This window comes from Macrobrachium rosenbergii, chromosome 3 (genome assembly GCF_040412425.1).
Source record: "Macrobrachium rosenbergii isolate ZJJX-2024 chromosome 3, ASM4041242v1, whole genome shotgun sequence".
In the NCBI taxonomy this organism is placed as follows: domain Eukaryota; kingdom Metazoa; phylum Arthropoda; class Malacostraca; order Decapoda; family Palaemonidae; genus Macrobrachium; species Macrobrachium rosenbergii.
In genome coordinates, this window is record NC_089743.1 from 39832535 (window position 1) to 39851476 (window position 18942).

Consider the following 18942-nt stretch of genomic DNA (forward strand, 5'->3'; position numbering starts at 1 on the left):
TCCTTCCCTCTTGATCACAGAATAATGTATTTTATTTTAACTTGGAAAATGTGAAAGGTTTGTTACGTGTTCAAGTGTGTGGGAATATTTTGCTTGTTATTGTAAGGTGGTTTAGTTTTTTTTAAATACATTTTCTGTGACTTTTGTTAACCTGTATACATCCATTCTCTCTCTCTCTCTCTCTCTCTCTCTCTCTCTCTCTCTCTCTCTCTCTCTCTCTCTCTCTCTCTCTCTCTCTCAGGAGTACACTCAAAAGTAAATTTTCGTACTTGTTAATTTACACATGTATTACAACCTTCCTGTTTTACCAATACCCCTTTTTGTTGGTCTGGGTTAGTGCTGTCAGTGCACCGCACAGGGTGCATTGTAGGCATTACTTAAGGTTCTTTGCAGGGTCCCATCGGTCCCTAGCTGCAACCCCTTTCATTTTTTTTACTGTATTTCATATTCTCTATCCCATCTTACTTTCTTCCCTCTCTGAACAATTGATTCATAGTGCAACTGCAAGGTTTTCCTCCTGTTACACTATTAAAACCTCTTTACTCGGTTTCCCCTTCAGCTCTGAATGACCACATAGGTCCAACCAGCGTTTGTCCGTTGGACTTAATTTCATACACAGTACCTCTTTGCTGGTCAGAGCAGGGAGACCAGTTGTGCAGTCACTAGTCTAAAGTATCAAATATTTCTGTCCCAATTTTCAGTCTAAGATATTTCTTGTTTATTATAATGTTTGGTGTGTTTTAGTTCTTGCAAGATATCTTGTTTACGTTATGGCAGTTCTTGGTTTCTGCAAGTACAGATTACCCTTGTGAATATGGCTGAGCTGCAAATAATTATAATGATTGTTTTGTTGTGTGAATCCATTATTTTATAACTGTTTTACATGTGTTTTCTCATTGTTGTTTTAAAGTTTTCCTCGGCGTTGTTTTGAAGGATACATCATTAATTTTTTCATAACCTTGAGATCCAGGGTACAATTTCTGTTGTGCCCTTGGTTAATCTTTTGGTGTATGAAGTGCCTTGGCTTTTTTCTGAGGATTTTGCAATAGCAAGCATTTTTGGGATAAATCGATATGGACACCTTATGTATCTTATCATCCCCTTGGCTTCTGGTTGAACTAGTTCTGTGAATAGAACATTTTCTTTTGCATACGCACCTTGTTAATTTCATTACATTATGTAGATTACACAGTATATATAGCTCGCTTTCAAGTCTAGATCCCTCTCGTAACGAGGAGGTTTTCCCTGAGTTTTCCAATTCCTGCTGGTGTCCTGCACGGATGTGTTTCCATTTTGCTTTGTTTCGCAAGGCCAAACGTGCTATTCCCATCGAAGAGCACCATCATGCATCATCTTCTTACATGCAATGTTGTCACACTACACAGCACTCTAAGGTTTTCTTTCCTTTAACTGTAAGATAGTTGAATGGTCATCCCGACACTGATATTAATGCTGATGCTCATACGAGTTCAAGAGACCGTTGCTTTAATAGTTGACTTTTATTGTTAATGATTTAAGTTGTTACTACTTATGTTTGCATTCATTTGCGTGTGGAAGCTTGTTTGCTTTGGAGGCCAAGTGCCTAACAAGATTTAGATGTGAGTGTTTGAATCGGAATATTAAAAATAATTGTAACGGTATATGATCACTATCCGTCCCATGATGGTTTCAGCTTGGAAATTGGAACCATTAGATGTGTCAGTTTTGGTAACATTAAAAGTGGATGCAGTAGTCCAATGTCTCAAAAGAACCATGTCATAGCCTTGTTTAAGTCTGCTTCTAGGAATCCACGGATGCATGTGAACCATTGTTGTGTATGTTGCGATGAAAGCGGTTCTTCCTGGTTGAGTTGAAAAGAAAAATAGGCTTCTTTCAGGCTTATCAGTGACCGATCTCTTACTTGCATCTTATCGTTCATTTTAGCATTGCCACAATGGCCTGTACCCAAGGTGACCCATGCTCTACATAACTGCTAGAAACCTTTTTGGCTTTAGAGACTTTTTTGCATCTGTGAATCTCACGCATTGCAATATAGGCATTACTTAGGTTCTGCAACACTCCCTTGTCCCCAGCTGCAACCTCATTCAATCCTTTGTATCGCCGTTCATATTTCTTCCATCTTGCATTCCTAACAACTGTTTCATGGTGCAGCTGAGGAGTTTTCCCCCAGTTGCACCTTTCAAACCTTGTTACTTTCAATCGTGCTTTCAGCACTGAGTGAGTTCTCAGGTCGCACCGCTTGTCTTAGACGTAAGTTTTATATTTCGGCCATTATACACAGACCAGCTTAAAGGTATTGGTGAAAAGGAGTTAAATTTTATCCGTGCAACAGGAACATTTGAAAGTATTTTCACAATTTCTGTCCTAGTCTGCCTATTGCTCTTTCACTTTTGCCTGTTAACTGCTCTCAAACAGCTGTGTATGAAGAGAAACCATTGAAGCACAAATTCCGTTTTTGCTCTTCATGTCATAAGTTCCTGATTTCCAAGTTAACTTTTGTGTTTAATCAATAAGGGAACCTCACTAGTGAAGAATAATACGGCCCGCATTATTATTTGAATTGTATTGACCAGTGCTATCCATTCATTTATATATTAACTTTATTTTAGTACCCTGCTTCCTATAACCGCAACTGAGAAGTGTTGGTTGTTGGTTACTGTGACGTGCTTATAGTATGTGGTTAGATAGGCAGTTTCCAGTTCTCTCATCTCCTGTAGACTGTATCTTTTCTCTAAGAAGCGTTTTTTCCTGTAAAGCTTCCTTTTCATGTTTTCTTAAATCTGTTGTGTATGCAATGTGGATGTAACCTTGGTCTTAGACTTTGACATCCTAGATGACTTGACAGTCCAGGATTTGCCTACATGTTTTTTTTTTTTACCTCATCTAATATGCATTTTTATTTATTTTGAGCTTTGTCTCGTTACTCTTCTTCTTGACACATTAGCTGTTCAGGCTCAAAAGAGCCAGCTTTTATCTCATTGTGTTGTGGTAAGTTTCACTCTCTTTGACTAATATATCTCGTAATATTTTACTGTAGCGTAGTAAAACCCCCCCATTCTCTCTCTCTCTCTCTGCTTCACTATAGTTTGTGATAAACACTGGTAAAGAATTCTCTCTCTCTCTCTCTCTCTCTCTCTCTCTCTCTCTCTCTCTCTCTCTCTCTCTCTCTCTCTCTTTTTCTAAATATTTTTCTCGTAATATTTCATTGTAGCGTCGTAAACCCCCCCCCCCCTCTCTCTCTCTCTCTCTGTATTCTGTGATAAAACACTGGAATAGAATTTCTCGCTCGCTCTCTTTAAAATTAGCAAGAGAGTAAATATAAATAAAATACCAGGTTCCAAGACTTCGGATAAGCCTTACTAATTCACAGATGGCATCCAGAAATGCCACGTAAAAGTGTTTTAAATCAGATAAAATCTCCCTTAGAAGGATTGATGAAATTGAAATTGAGCAACATGTAGAAGGTATGGCTGGAATAAAGTACCAAGACCTAATGAGAGAGAGTAGAGAAATTAAGTTTTTATATTAAGGCCTAAACGAAAGATTCGAGTATAACCAGCTGATATAACACGACCTAAGTAAAGCTATTGTAAGTCAGGAATGAAGGTAAAAATTAAGTCATAGTGACGTGACACACAATTTTTATTTCAAATACTAGAGCAAAAAATACTTGTAATGGTACAGAAAACTCAAGATATATGGGTAGGAAATGTGATTTAGTTTGTAGGTACTAAATATCGTTCACAAAAGCAGTCGGATGTAACGTCGTGGGAAATAGTCCTTTAGAATGAAAAGTCGATCTCGATCGCCAAACATGATCGATAACGTCTTCGTAGGAGAAAGGTTGTAATTGATGATATTAAAGTCAAGAATGAAAGGCCTCGATAACCTTTGTAGGAAGAATGAGATTGCTATAGGTTGTGACATCATAAGTAAAGGAAATGGCCCATGATAATGAAAAAGGCAGACCTAAACCTGTTAAAATTGGTCATTGGTGACGGGACTATGTAGGGTAGGCCTACGTCCACGATCGAAACGTCCGATGTGACGTCAGAGGTCATTTGGCTTTTCAGAGGCAGTGCTGACGTCATAGGAAATGTCCATTTGAATGGAAAAGGGAAGCATGAACACAATGTCATCGATGTACTGTCCTTGAAGCACATGATAGTCATAGGGCCAAGTCTGACGTGTACATTCACAAAAGCAGTTAGTAGTGACGTCGTAGGTGACAAGTGTAATCATTTATAAGAATATGTATAATAGAGGAAATAAAACCCATAAATTAATAAGACCGTGTTTTATTAAATCTGAAAACATTTTCACAGGAAGGTTAGGCTACTCGTGATTGGTGGATTTTTTTTTTTTTTTTTTTTTTTTTGAGGCAGCATTGCAATGGTCCTTAGGGGAGAATGCCCCCAGCAGGTGTGTACAGCCAGTCTGTTACCAGCCTTGAAGCTGACCCAAAGGGCTCTTGTTTTCTGAGCTGATTGGCTGGGAGATGGGTAAAAGCCTCAAATATCTCTACTTTCCTTGTGCTTTCCCATCTGTACTTTTCTATGCCACTAATGCGGAACGCTATATCGACCCTTTCAAAGGTCAAAGAAAACTTTCGGGTACATTAATTCCAAAATGGGCGTGGTGAAGTTACCACCAAAACAAGCCTTAGCTGACGTTCGCTCTAAAGGGTGTGATTTCGTACTTGGGCAAATGCTTGCTTGGCGCGTCATGTTTAGTGAAACATGACGTGAAAACCCGTAGAACTGTAACGCCAGAATTCAGTTTCGAAGCATAATGGCCAAAAAAGTGACTCAACCAAGTTCCTCCTTGGATAACTGAGTAAGAAATCTACTGGGTGTAAACATACATTCTGACATTCCGCTTCCCGTTTTCATTGAGATTTCGAAACGAAGAGTTTCTCTTATGTCTTAGCCGGGAAGTGAGTTTTCTTTTATTCAACTCTCATAGAAAACGGAACAGGAACAATGAGCAAAAGACGCTGAAGATGAATATGCCCTGAACATGAGCCTGACACAATTCTGGACTTAGATCAGCAGATGGTCATTTACTTGTAAATATTATTTGATACGGGTATCTATCTATCTATCTATCTATCTATATATCTATATATATATATATATATATATATATATATATATATATATATATATATATATATATATATATATTTAGTTGTATTCTTCTCAATCACGAAGATAAAATATTATGATGCACTCCACAATGAAGATGAAGGAGAAACCAGAGAAGAAATAGAGTTCTTAATTTTGTCCAAGCTTTCGCCCTCCATCCAGGCCTCTTCCGAACTTTATTCAGTCAATAAAGTTCCCCGAAGAGGCCCATGGAGGGCAAACTGTTGGGACAAATTAAGAACTCTATTTCCTTTTCCTCTGGTTTCTCCTTCATCTTCATTGTGAGTGCATCATATAATATATATATATATATATATATATATATATATATATATATATATATATATATATATATATATATATATATATATATATATATATATATATATATATATATATATATATATATATATATAAATTTGTGAAAAACTGGCATTCTACACATGTAAATTCGATGATGCAATGCTTTTAATTCGCACTTGTAAAATATCAAGTTCCACGATTAAAGGGTCATTTTTTTTACAAGAGAAATCATTGAAAGATTTCGGTTTGACAGATCTTGTAAAGTGAAGTGTTACAGAATTATACGCACAGTAACGGACTGATACTTTACTGTTTTTTCAGAGCATGTTTTGCTTAGTTTGTTCTTAAAAATCACAATTTTGCAGCATTCTCATATTTTATGCTATATAACTGCTTATTTTATATTTTAAATTAAAAATTGAACTGCACTTTAAGAGATTTTAATTGATTAGCTCATTAACATTACACGTACCAAAATATTGAGTTATATAAATTTAATAAATCTAAATTAAAACATTAACTTTAAATGGTTTATGTTTACTGTTAAGCAAGAAGCATTATTCTCATGGCAAGCTTTGTACAAAATCCAGGGAGTATTTCTGAGATAAAACTAAGAAACTGAATTCTTAAATATCTCGTGTCTCAACAATACAAAAGTGCACTGGCTTCAGGCTATGATATCTCGCGGGTGTTTAAACCTTTCAGGAACCTAAGTTTCAAAGTCGAAGTGCCAACTCTTACATAACATTACAATAACGCAAGATCACAAAAAAATATTGCCAATTTCCTAAATCTGATATAAATCAATAGCGAAACAAAATATGAACAAAACTCTCAAAGGGTAGATGAGAAGCTAAATCCTACGACCCTACTGCTATGGAAGTTAGTTTAACAATATCTGTAGAAAGATTTACTAAGGAAAAATATCAGGAATAAGTTGTACTTTTGCCGAAATTATTATGTATTCTGTAATGGTTAAAACCTCACGGGTTTGACTTCACATATCTATTCCTACCTTGACTGACCACTATGAAGATATTCCATAAAATCAATAAAACCTATTCTTTTTAACTAATTAACTTTTTGCTACTGATAACTTCCGAACTTCAGGAAAATAACTGAAAATAATTAAAGTAACCAACTATAATAATTCTTACGAAGTGACTTGTACCAATGCTGGAGTGCACTGAACAAAGAAGACTTACTGGATACTGCAAGTCAAAACGGAGCTGATGAAAAACTGCCCTTAAACTTCCGTGCTTTCTTAATATATATTCAAAATATAGCCATGGCTATCTGTAGCTGATATGACGCTGATGAATCATTCACTTTTAATATTATTTATCCTGAAACATCCTTAACTACCTGATAGACGATATTAAACTAATGAGAATTAAAGGCACAAAAAATATGTACCCTGGAATGTACTAAGTTACTTGATAACTGATATTAACACTGTTTAGAGATTCAAGTAAAAACTATGTATCGTAAAACAGAGGTGTTATAAATTCATAAAGTAGTTAAGTGAAGAGAGAGAGAGAGAGAGAGAGAGAGAGAGAGAGAGAGAGAGAGAGAGAGAGAGAGAGAGAGAGAGAGAAAGATAGAGAGAGAGTTATAACATCCTGACAACCTGAGCTTTTTGACAATCAGTCTTCAACTTATGAATATCACGTAAAAAAGAAAGTATGTATCTTGAAGCTGGTATTAAATAAGAAAACCGAATTACCTATGTATCCGGATACACAGAGCTACTTGCAGCTGATACGAAACCGATACCAGATTCAAGTCAAAACAAAACAATGCATCCTGAAACATAAAGAACTACTCGATAACTAATAATAAACTGATAAGAAATTCATATTAAAAATCTATGCACCCTGAAAAATGATCGAGCTGAGTATCGATTTTAAATTTGTCCGAAATTCAAGCAAAACCATCCTGAAATGTACTTAAGTACTTGACATATTAAATTTATGAAACTTAAGTAGAAAAATCTATGTATTCTGAAGTATGTTGAAGTACCACACAACTATTGTTAAACTCATAAGAAAGTTAAGTTAAAACTTTATTTCCCAAGATACTGAGCTACTAAATAGCTGTCAGAGAAATTCAAGTGGAAAATAAATGATATCTCCTGAATCGCAGTGGACTACCTCATGCAACAACGACTCCTGCAGTTCCTATTTAGAAATTACAAGAAGCAGAGCTGGGTCTGACTCAGTCTTGGGTCAACAGGCACTATTATCACCCTGATAAAACACGTGCACAATTCTATGAATTTAACCCCATCCTGCATTTAATATTCATAGGAGTTTCCAACATCTATGTTAATAAAGCCATATTTTCCACATTTTGACTCATTGTACAAATTTGGTAGTCGCCTCCTGAATTCCAAGGTGAGAGAAGTCCCTTCAATCTTGTCTCAATTTTGCTTGCATGTTGCAGACACTTCCTGAAGGAATGAGGAAGAAGTTAATGACACCATGTCACGTTCAGATCATTTGGATGACACGATATTAAACTAGAACATTATTTGTTATAACCGGGCCCCAAACAACCTATAGTATCTAGGTACCTTTTACTGAAGGGGACAAAGATGGAACAGGGTGTTTAGACCCATACAAATGTCATGGTCTTTTATTAAGGACACCTGAATGAAATTATATTGTATCTGGTCACTGGTAAAGTAAATATTGATTGAAAATTGGATTGCAATGCAAGCTTCGCTGAAAAAAAGTGAAAGGCTTCTCAGCGTAAATTTCAATTAGGAAATTAAGTTGTGCCTTTATTATTATTATTATTGTATTACTTAGGCCTAGCTATAAAATTTACAAAACCGTTTCATTATTTGTACGGAATCTGGTAAGTTTTTTCAGCGCCAGCAATGTCCCACGTCTCTAATTTGTCACAAATCAAGTTCTCGCCTAGTGCTCTCACTAACTGAATTTCCCAAGGTACTTACGAAAAACCACCCCATTCTGCATAATACACCACAACTTACCCAGTTACCCACGATCACTGGGGAAATGACAGAGAAAATTCAACTAATCTTTTGAAACTTCAAAATTTTATAACACCATGATTTTATCTGAACACTAAAAAGATCTGTTTCCCTAGATCATTTTAATATATTATGGTTAAAGTTACTTTATATTAAGTTTGTAAGAGTACACAACAGCAGCTATAGGCAATGAAAGGCCACAAGCTTCCTTTTCACTTTTCATCTCACTGTTCTAATTCTGTCCTAGGCCAAGTTCCATAACTTTAAATTACATCACTTTGGATTTCTATCAAAACAACCTCTTCTAAGTCTGTAGCTTCGACTCCATCTAAACAACCATTTCTATCCACCCAAATTTCCCCAGAGAAACACATTTCATGTTCATCAGACACCTACTACCTTTGTTCAGGCGTTATGCAACTTCTTTGGAGCATCGTCTTCTGAACTCTTCAGTCATCCCCATCAAGAACTTTGCTAGCTGTGGATCACCTGAAGAAATAGGGAAGAAGTTAATTGAATAGTGGAAAGTTGGGGTTTTTTAAAAGAATTGTCCAGAGTATTAACCAGTAGTAATGTATTCCTAAAACGCCAGCACAAAACTTGATTTAAAATGCCCAAGACATTAAAGGCCTTAGTTATAATATAGTCTTGACTTAATTCATTACCAATGCCCGGAAACTGAACAGCAGTCCATTCAGAATGTGGTCCTGATTTTTAATTCAGCTAAAAAAAATGTCCTGAAAATCAAAGGTCGCTGAAGAATACAGTGCTGACCTAATTCTGTACACACTGATTCAGTAAAAACTGACTCAGAATCAAAGGTAATCCAGATGTAATAATATACCTTACTCCTAAATCACTGCATTTGGCCTACACATCAAACTAGCCCAATAACAAAGTGGTCATGTCTCTTAATTCGGTATAAATGTCCTGCCCATTACATTTAGTTGAGTAATAATACAGACTTATCTTTCAATTCACTAAAATGCAGCTAAATGGGTTAAAGGAACTTAAACATAAGGAAGTTTAATACTGGTGAAACTACAGACAGCAGAAGGTTTGGTTTTTGTGTCTGAATCAAGTGTCAGTCAACACCGTCCAAGGACTTCCTTTCTTTTCCAAACTTGTAGAAGCACATCTTGCAAGACACACCAATTATCCCTTCAGAATATCTTCTAAACACTGAGATTTAAAATAAAAAATTTTGGTATCATATGTTTAACCTGTGATCTTTTATACTGAATATGTTCAAGATGTTTTTTGGGTCGTGACAAAGTCCACAGGGGACCTTTTGGTATTTTGTGAAAAGAAAAAAAAAAAAAAAAACAGGAGTGAAATTTTTTCTGGCAAGCTTTCAGTTTTGACTGATTCATAATTGATTTATGAAATTGAGGCTGCCAAGCCAAGCACTGGGCCACTTTAGGGAATAAATCGCTTAAGAGGGTGAAACGAGAGAGTTGGGGTGGTTGGACAGCAAGATAAAGAAATCCAAGAAGCAAAGGAGATGAAATACAAGGAACTGAAGTAACAGTTAAGAGGTGTTGGACAGCAATACTGAAGAAAAGGAGCAGAGTTGGAGGTAGCGTAAGAGGCTAAAAAGTGGCTGCAGCTAAGGGCTAAAGGGATGCTGCAAACATCCTTTAGTAATGCCTACAGTGCACCAAGTGTGTCAACTTACTTGGATTGCATACTAGATATTCCCATATAACTATTTTGTCCACTGGAGTCTAAACCCAAAGAGTATTTGCAGAAATCATAAAAATCTAGTAAATGCTGAGCAATAACAGTATACACCACATTAAAATTGGCACAGGTTCTCGCATAATCCAGTGATGATTATCATAAGTTAAAAGGTGAATGTTTTCATTTAATTATTGTGCCGAATCTTTGCACTAATATGAACATTTTAGAAGGATATAGTACTGAATTAGGTTTTTCACTACAATCACATATTTTCATTTTAATGATGTATCATTGAACTAGTTCATTTAACATTAAATTACTCAAATGAAATCTAGTCAGGTATTAAGATTTCAATGCACCACATTAGAAATACTCATACTGACATAAAAGTAACAACCTCTAATTTTATCGCACCTGGACACGAATCAAGTCCCTAGGAAAAGTATTAGATTAATAAGTATCCTGCATATCGTCAAACTACTACAGCAGTAAATCTATTTAGTTTCGTAGGCCACATTCTTCTCTACAGAGCTCGACCAGACTTCCCATGATTCTTCAGTTAAAAATGTTTCCTTGTGCAAAAATATCTTGCCGCTAAAGCTTACTAACACCATTTTTTCACTTTTCTTATTTACCGTAGCATTCTGGACCTGACTTCGGTAACCACCTAAGGTCACTAGCTGGAAATCAATTGTAAGCAATCTGTTCTTTATTGATATTCTTAATATTTTTACTATTCTTCTCAATATTATTGCTGTCATTACCATTATTACAAATACTACTTTACTATTATTTCAGCAAATGTGTGGACATTGCCCATTATCATTCCTATCATTTTATCTCGTGTATCTAGATTGTATGTATTGTATTGTCACTACTTTGTATATTCTATGTATATGGCCTTGAATTCAAATGAAGAATATTATTATTATATTATTATTATTTATTATTACTTCTACGTCTTATTTCACGCACGTTATCATTTTCGTTCCAAATCGATTTACTTCTCGATACTGTCCTCTCTTTGACGTACTTTTAACCAAAACTTTTGACCAGTACGCTTTACTGCAGTGTGGTCTATTGTACGACACAATTTCCAGTTTTTAACTGTGCTCTCGGAAGACAAAAGTGATAATACTTGCTGCACAAAATCCAAAGGCAGTCAGTGGACCATTTCCATTTTCATCGGCTTTTCCTTGATAGGATATGGATCCAAGTGACAATCTGGGCTTAGTCCACTCTTGGTACAAAATCCTCCAAGCTCCTGATTGTGACCCGTTCTCCTGTCTTCAGTCTATAATGAAAACATTCAATCAAGTCCTGATCTACAGCTATTTTAGCATATCTGTCCTCCCAATACACATCAAGTTGTGTGAAGAAATCTGTGAAATTTCAAATGATACCATCACTGGCCTGTAAACTCATCTATAAAGCTTCATTAGAAATTTTTATATAAGCTACAAATTTTTAAAGACGTATAGCTCAAGTACCTAGATGGCTTGTTGTACAAAATAGCTGCAAAGTGTCATTTACTTTAACACATATTTCTTTAGTCCCACTTGCAAAGACTAGCTGCCCTGTCTAGAATCAATCTACGTCTAATGGGTTTTGACATCCGAGTTCTCTCAAGTTCGAGTGGTTTTTAAAAGTACCCGAAATGACAGTTGACCATAACTTGATACTAATATAGCTGTATAGACATTTTTTTTCTAACTGTAGTTCCTTCAACGAGAGATTTAATCGAGTCATTTTCTGCGTCTGATTCACGATCAGAATTCTCCCCTTTTGTCAGTCTTTTCGAATGAAATTAAATGTATTTTCAGAGTTTCACTGTATTTCATCAATAGAAATGAAATGTCTATGTGCAGGAACTCAGGCTACTTCAGAGAGAACACTGCATTTCCTTTGCAATATAACAGCTTATGCCTACAATTAGGAATACCTAAACACTTTATAAACGAAACATCGGATCAAAGTTCCTTCAGCGTCCTTCATTTCAGCTCTTTGAGAAATTCATTCAACAACATTGAAGCTGCACAGTGAATGCAGCCTTTAAACTCTTAGATATTTTAGTACTACCACTCATGGTATATTATAGTCTTCTAATTAATCTACTCTTGTATTCATATTCGTAGATGAAATGACTTAAAAGTGTTACACGTTATTTGATTGGTCTTAAAGCTATAACAGAATTTCATACAACAAAATACTTGAAGACTCACCCACGATAGTCCAAGTTTTGATGGCATAACCCGTAGTTGGGTTTCTCCCCTTCTCGTTTGTTTATGGCAGTCTCTCTCTCCTGTTTTCCCTCATTTGGTTCCTCAGGCAGGCCCTCTCGCCAGTTCTTGTGAACTGTTTTCTTGAAAAACCACTTCTTGATATATCCCTGTTTCCTCGCATCCTCTGTTCCTAGCACAACAAGTACTCTCGTGAATTGTGCTTAAAAAGTCATTTTTCTAATATCTTTATAGCAACCTGGTTCCACTAACTCGTATTTCTCTGCGTTCACAGTACATATGAACTTGAAAACAATGAATGAAAAGTGGTTTCATAAACACTTCATGGGCAGTTGGTAACATTTCACTGATTTTTCATCTTTTTTACAGTTTTTTAAACAGGTTCGCTTTGTTAATATGGCATAATTCTCAGTGTTTTTTATCTGCTCCATTGTTTTAATAGTTTAGCTTCTCACTGGCTGACTGTTCAAAAAATTGCATCTTAATTTAGAGCTGCTTCCATGTTTTCTTAACCTTTGTATTTTTTTTCCTGCGTGGATGTGGTCAATTACATAAGATACCTGTGATCTTCCTCACTCTTTTCTGGCATTCATACTCTATAGTGTGTGTTATTAGTCTAGGTTGGCAGGAGAAGGTGTACGCAGTAAAAATGGCAGCAGCTAATTTGGCAACGAGTGTGTGGCTTCTTAGGAATAAATCTTTACAGTGGCTTACCCAGTGTGTTGGGTGTGCCCCCAGCACAAGTAAACCATGTACGCATTCATTTGGAGTGGTGAACCCAGGGGCTGTTACTGTACCCTCAATGAGTACATGATTAGAGAAGGATGCTCAACACTGTAAGGTGACCAAGGGACTCTTCATCCAATACATGAATGGAATAACGAGATTCCAAGTGTTCCTACCTACTATCTGGTAAACCAAAGGCTGAGAATGATCCTCCACACAACAGCAAAGCTCTAATCTGATAGTTCCCATTGCCAGCAGCAGTAACTTTTTTTATTGTCTTCTCCCTGTAATTTTTTAAAGCTTGCAGTATATTTCTGATTGTCATAAATGCCATGAGAGCCAAATCGTCATCTGCCCGCTTTACACACCACCAGAATACTTCGAATGCTTAATTTTCGTTCATTTCACCCAAGAAGCACTGGAATAATGAACCTGCAAAAGAAAAATCTCTGTAGAAAACAAAATTTACTACAATACGAACTGATAAAGTTTAAACCTTCCTCTAATGAGTTCAATAACATATAGCTCTACATACCTTCTGATTTTATGCAGTGTTTTGTGGAATATAAGTGACAAACTAAAATGGGGAACAAATCCCATTGCAAACTACATTGTAAAATTAACAAATAGAATGTCACTTGAAAGCAGCTCAGCTCACTGCTACAAATTTAGGCAAACCTAACTCGTTTTACATCAGCATTCTGTACAAATGACTTTTTGAATGCAGTGCTGTCACACACATCAGGTAATGTCTACTTCTTGAAAGGTTTAATCAATCATGGTTCTTAATGTGATTACTGTATTGTAGTGTCACAACAAAACCTGTTACATCGAATGTCAGTTGTTTACATAAAGATTCGAAACAAATCTGATTCTTGCGAGTTGTACACTAGAGTAACAGAATTTTCTAGTTTCCAACATAACTCATTCATGCTTTCAGTTGTTCCAGATTAGTCATTAGACCCATGAATCACAGGAGCAATATCACTTTGGGTTAATCAAATATTCAGTCTTACATTTTTTAATTTATAAAGTCTTTTGAGAAAAACCAACATTTGGCTGAAATATTGAAACGTAAGGCAAACTATTTGCACCTATTCATGGAGCAGACCAATGTGCATTATCATGGGCAGTCCCTAAACTTTATCATGGACACATTATTCTCCATTTTACTAAAACGCGATAGGTGAAAAATATGATCTATATTCGTTTGTATATCGCTGTTTTCTGATACATTGTACATGAGCTATATGCTTCTTAAGCACTGATTAGGTAAAAAAAAAAAAAGTTGATACACATTTCCTTACCATCCAGCAATAAGTGGCCATAATATGATATTGTAGAAAAATCGACCCCCGAAGCTGATGAGTCATGGATTAGACGTGATCTATCAGTCAAAACGCCCAGAGACCTAAAAAACAGCAGATTCATTATTAGAACAGTGTTAGATAAATTTGACCTACACTTGCTGGCTTTGGTGGAAGAGTCAGGTTTGTTGGGCGTATAGTACAGTACAGTACACTACGCTTTCTGAGCTAAGACAGAGCACAGATTTATTTAAAAGGAAGTATTAATTCTAAAAGAAGAGTCATTAAAAATATAAATGAACTTCATTAACAGATGTGCAATAAGGGGAGTGGGTTATAAGATGCAGCAACAGTACAACAGGTGAATTATTGAGGTATGTACCCCATTGGCTAATATGATGGATACAGAGAGATCAGAATGTACTGTAAGACTCACCTACGAAATACGGGGAGTCATTTAGTAACAATGATCTCTATAACTCTGGTTATCAGGCTATGAATGTCAGAAAGAGCACCTTCGATAGAAACAACAGTTATTTACCTCCAGAAACCCGTTAAGTTAACGTTTTGTGCACATTTCATAGAAGTATTTACCAGACTCATTTTCATAGACAGGTTTTTAAAATAAATATTCAGTATAAACCTGAATTAGACCTGGAATTGAATTGGGTTGTATGACAATGTTCCTGAACCTACAATTGCAGCATTTAAGATGACACTTCTGGGAGCAAAGTTAGACCTCAGTCCTGCGTCAATTTTATTAACCTATCCTTATCTAAAGGTATATATTATAGTAATTTTATATGAGAAGTATATATAAAACTAATAACGTCAGTGTTTACGGCAAAAATGAAATATGCATTTTTTACTAAATGTAAAGATTTTTGCACTCGTAACGACGCTTGAGTTATCCACAGAATTTTTTTTTTTTATTCTTTAAGATTATCTGACCAGGTATAAAACTCACCGAGTTCAATCAACTCCTGCCCTGTCATGCAAGCTGAATAGCAGCATTCTACCTCGACCTCAGTTTACATATTCTGATGTTCCACTGGTTCCTGGTTCGTCCTCCTGTGTCGTTTTATTACAAACTGAAGTCGTCTCATTACATCTACAAAGCCGATTCGATACAACCCAGTTCGTTTTCACATAAGCAATTTAAACACTATAGTAGATTTTTTCAAACATTTACCAGTTTCTTTTTTATAAATATTGTAGTATTGAAGTTCGCATAAATATATGGTACCTTTTACAGCTCCCATAAATTACTTGTTAATTTTTCTTATTTTTTCGCTCAGTAATATCGTGATTTTAATAAAAACAACAATATCTAAGGGAATAATTAATTTACGTACTGATTTCTCGAGGCGAATTTACTCCAGAAAAGTACTAAATTAAAACGCTTAGCCAAAAAGGTTCCTAACGAAAATATTGACTCCAGAGTTGAATTCGCAGAAACACTGATTATTTCAAAACATTTGCAACAATAGATCGTGTGCCAAATTTCGTTTTATTGAGAGGCATTCCTTAGTTCTCTGGTAGGGGATTGGTCTACAGCTTAATCAAGTGCAGTATCTGAATTTAGCTTTTGGAAAAGAAAGCGAAGTGTTTTGTTACACGCCATGACTTCAGTAATCAGTCGATAACGTTTTTTGCTCCCTTTTTTATTCAGTAACTTTCTCGTCTCACACACGGACGCCTAAGGAGTAAACCACATACCCCAACTTCTGAATGCTCTAAGTGTAAAGTAATGGTAACAATTAAAGATTTGTTGCGTGAATGTCCAAAGAGTAATCAGCTGCGGCTAGTAAATTTTAGAAATAAATCGGTCAGTGAATTTTTGTTAGAAACCAACATTTGCAATTAATCCAATTGTAAACTTTTTGAAAAATGTCAATTTAACTGACAAAATATAAAAAAAAGTATAAGTAAAAACAAATCCTTCAGGCCAGCCCTGTGAGGGATGGTAATCAGCTCAGTCAGTGGTCTGGTAAAAGCAATCTGAATAATACTGAAAAACCCGGAGTTGTATCAAATTGCCTTTATAGATGAGCTGTAACGATTTGGATCGATCGGCTTGAGGCCTTGGAGTGAAACCTTGTCTGTAAACAAGAAATTATAAACATTAATTACATAATACAGCAAGGTGCGCTGCAAATAACAGTTATAGAGGAATGTCTCCTATTGCAAAGAAACTGGAATATAACTTTAAGTTAAAAAATAGCTTTGGGGCAATGAAAATGACCACTAGTTGTTGTTATGCTGCTGTCAAACCTCGGCATTTTTTCACATTCACTTCAGTGGCTGTGAATTTCTCTCTTCTTTGCATCTTACTGGCGTCGTGTCACAGATAAATGTCTAAATACCTTTTAGTAATGTCTACAGCAACTAGTGATTAATTTTAACAAGCCACTTACTGAAACTGCAAACGATGGCTACTCAGTCATTCAGGATCAGCGCACACTGACAGATTCCAGCAGAATGGAAGGCATGGTGTCATTTCCTTCATAAAAGACTTTTGACAAACATTTCTTATATCCAGGGTTTCAAGGTTGGCAGCGTTTTATGTCAACTATTTAATGTAATTAAAAATATGATGACACTTTTCCTATTTTACTTACATTTGTATTCATTTATTAATTTGTTAATTCGTCTGTTTTTGTCTAATAACTAATCTCCACTTTCTGTATTGGCCTTTTGTTGCTTCTTCCGAATGAACACCATATTTTAGAAGCTTGAATTTCAAGTCAATGGCCCCTTTGGTGGGCTTGTTCCATATGACTAGGGTTCATCTTCTAAGTAGTCATAATAATAATATCAAAATAAAATGCTACGTAACGGATTAAATCTTCAATCACCCAATCTTCGACATTTTAAGGCATTTCCTTAGGTGTGCAATCGATACAGTGAGGAAACGAAACAGTTTTAATTAATAAAATTTCTTTCACTTTTGATCTGAGTCTCCCTGACCAAGTTTGGCCAAGAAATGTACGAGCATAGGACGACATGCGAGATTGGGTACCCGAGGATATTCAAGTATTCCTTCAAAATACCTTCTATGTGACATATTCTATCTACAAAGGCTTTGCATGAATAAATTTAAATATATATATATATATATATATATATATATATATATATATATATATATATATATATATATATATATATATACATATATGTGTGTGTGTGTGTTAAACAGTGGGCCTAACAAGTCTAAAAGAACACACTGCACCACGTGTCATAAAATGGGACCTGTCCGCAATGGGACTAAAGCATTGGAACCAGATCAACTGCCCTGTGAGCCTACCTGGGCAAGGGACTGCTTGCATACACCTTGATGCACACACATTTCCAATATCTTTATATACTTATATGGCCCAGCCTTGCTTTCCACCCGAGGCCATCCTGACGTGAGTCAGAAATTTATATGTTCCACACGTGATTGTGTGTTGATATATTTATATATATATATATATATATATATATATATATATATATATATATATATATATATATATATATATATATATATATATATATATATATATATATATATATATATATATATGTGTGTGTGTGTGTGTGTTAAGACTTTTAGTAACTATGTGCTGGCCTGTGAAAAGGTATATCCGGTGCAGGTGGCATTTATGTTGGTGTTGGTGGTTTCCGATAGTTATATATATTATAGGTATCTGATATATATTTATTGTATATATCTGATCATGGCCAAAATGCATGGAGACAACGTGACAGAGAGATCAAATTTATGAACCTGTCCTTGTCAGCAAAGATTCCGGAGAGCGTTATGTATGTGAGTGCGTGCAAAATAACTCTCTACTGGTATATTAGCATTAGAGGACCATAACAAACAGACTATTCACTTCGATTTGAAGGCTGGTGGTGATTCGTTCTTTGAGCTGTGTTAGTGTATAGGAACAGCCACAGTGAGAAATGGTTTTGAAACGGCACATAGAATGTGAGTAAGATAACTCATTCCTTTCCTACATTTTTTACCAGAATCATTATGTTTTTCAGACCAGTTTGCACTTGCAGTGAAACTCCACTATTTCTTTTTTATACACAATTTCAGGTTTTAATATATTTGCATGTTTCTTTTGACAAACTTCTGGGTTCGCCCTGTGAGGACGATAATCACATTTTGAAGTGGTGTTCTTTTAACATACTATATGACATTTATTTTGGTCTAGAATAATTATGACCTTTTTTATTTTGTTTAGTGACCAGGATGTTAGCCACCAGTACTGGTTGGTCTAGAATCATTAATACTAATTGATATCCACTGAGTCTGAATTTCCTTGCGTTATGATTTCCAGGAAAAATTTTGTCCGATGAGGTGTGAGTCACTCCGTTTCATGACCATTCTTTCTGCTGAAATACTTTCATTAAATTTGCAAATCAAGTCTAGTTTTGTATCTCGGCATTTTATTCCAGTAGGCCTTTGTCTGAGGACAGATACAGGGAGAGGAGTCGTCAAGAGAAAAAGAATGTGCTGACCCACCGCTAGTCATGGC

At 35.6% G+C, this 18942-nt stretch overlaps 1 long non-coding RNA gene across 1 annotated transcript in view; it reads right to left on the reverse strand.

The window, feature by feature from the left end:
• Nucleotides 1-12362: 12362 nt before the first annotated feature.
• Nucleotides 12363-18942, reverse strand: part of LOC136828369 (uncharacterized) — an 11939-nt gene continuing 5359 nt past the window's right edge. The window contains exons 2-4 of the long non-coding RNA XR_010850017.1: nucleotides 15375-16509; nucleotides 14408-14511; nucleotides 12363-13532 (exon numbers count right to left, since the gene is read on the reverse strand). This is a non-coding gene — a long non-coding RNA (uncharacterized lncRNA). The remainder of the gene's footprint in view (nucleotides 13533-14407; nucleotides 14512-15374; nucleotides 16510-18942) is intronic.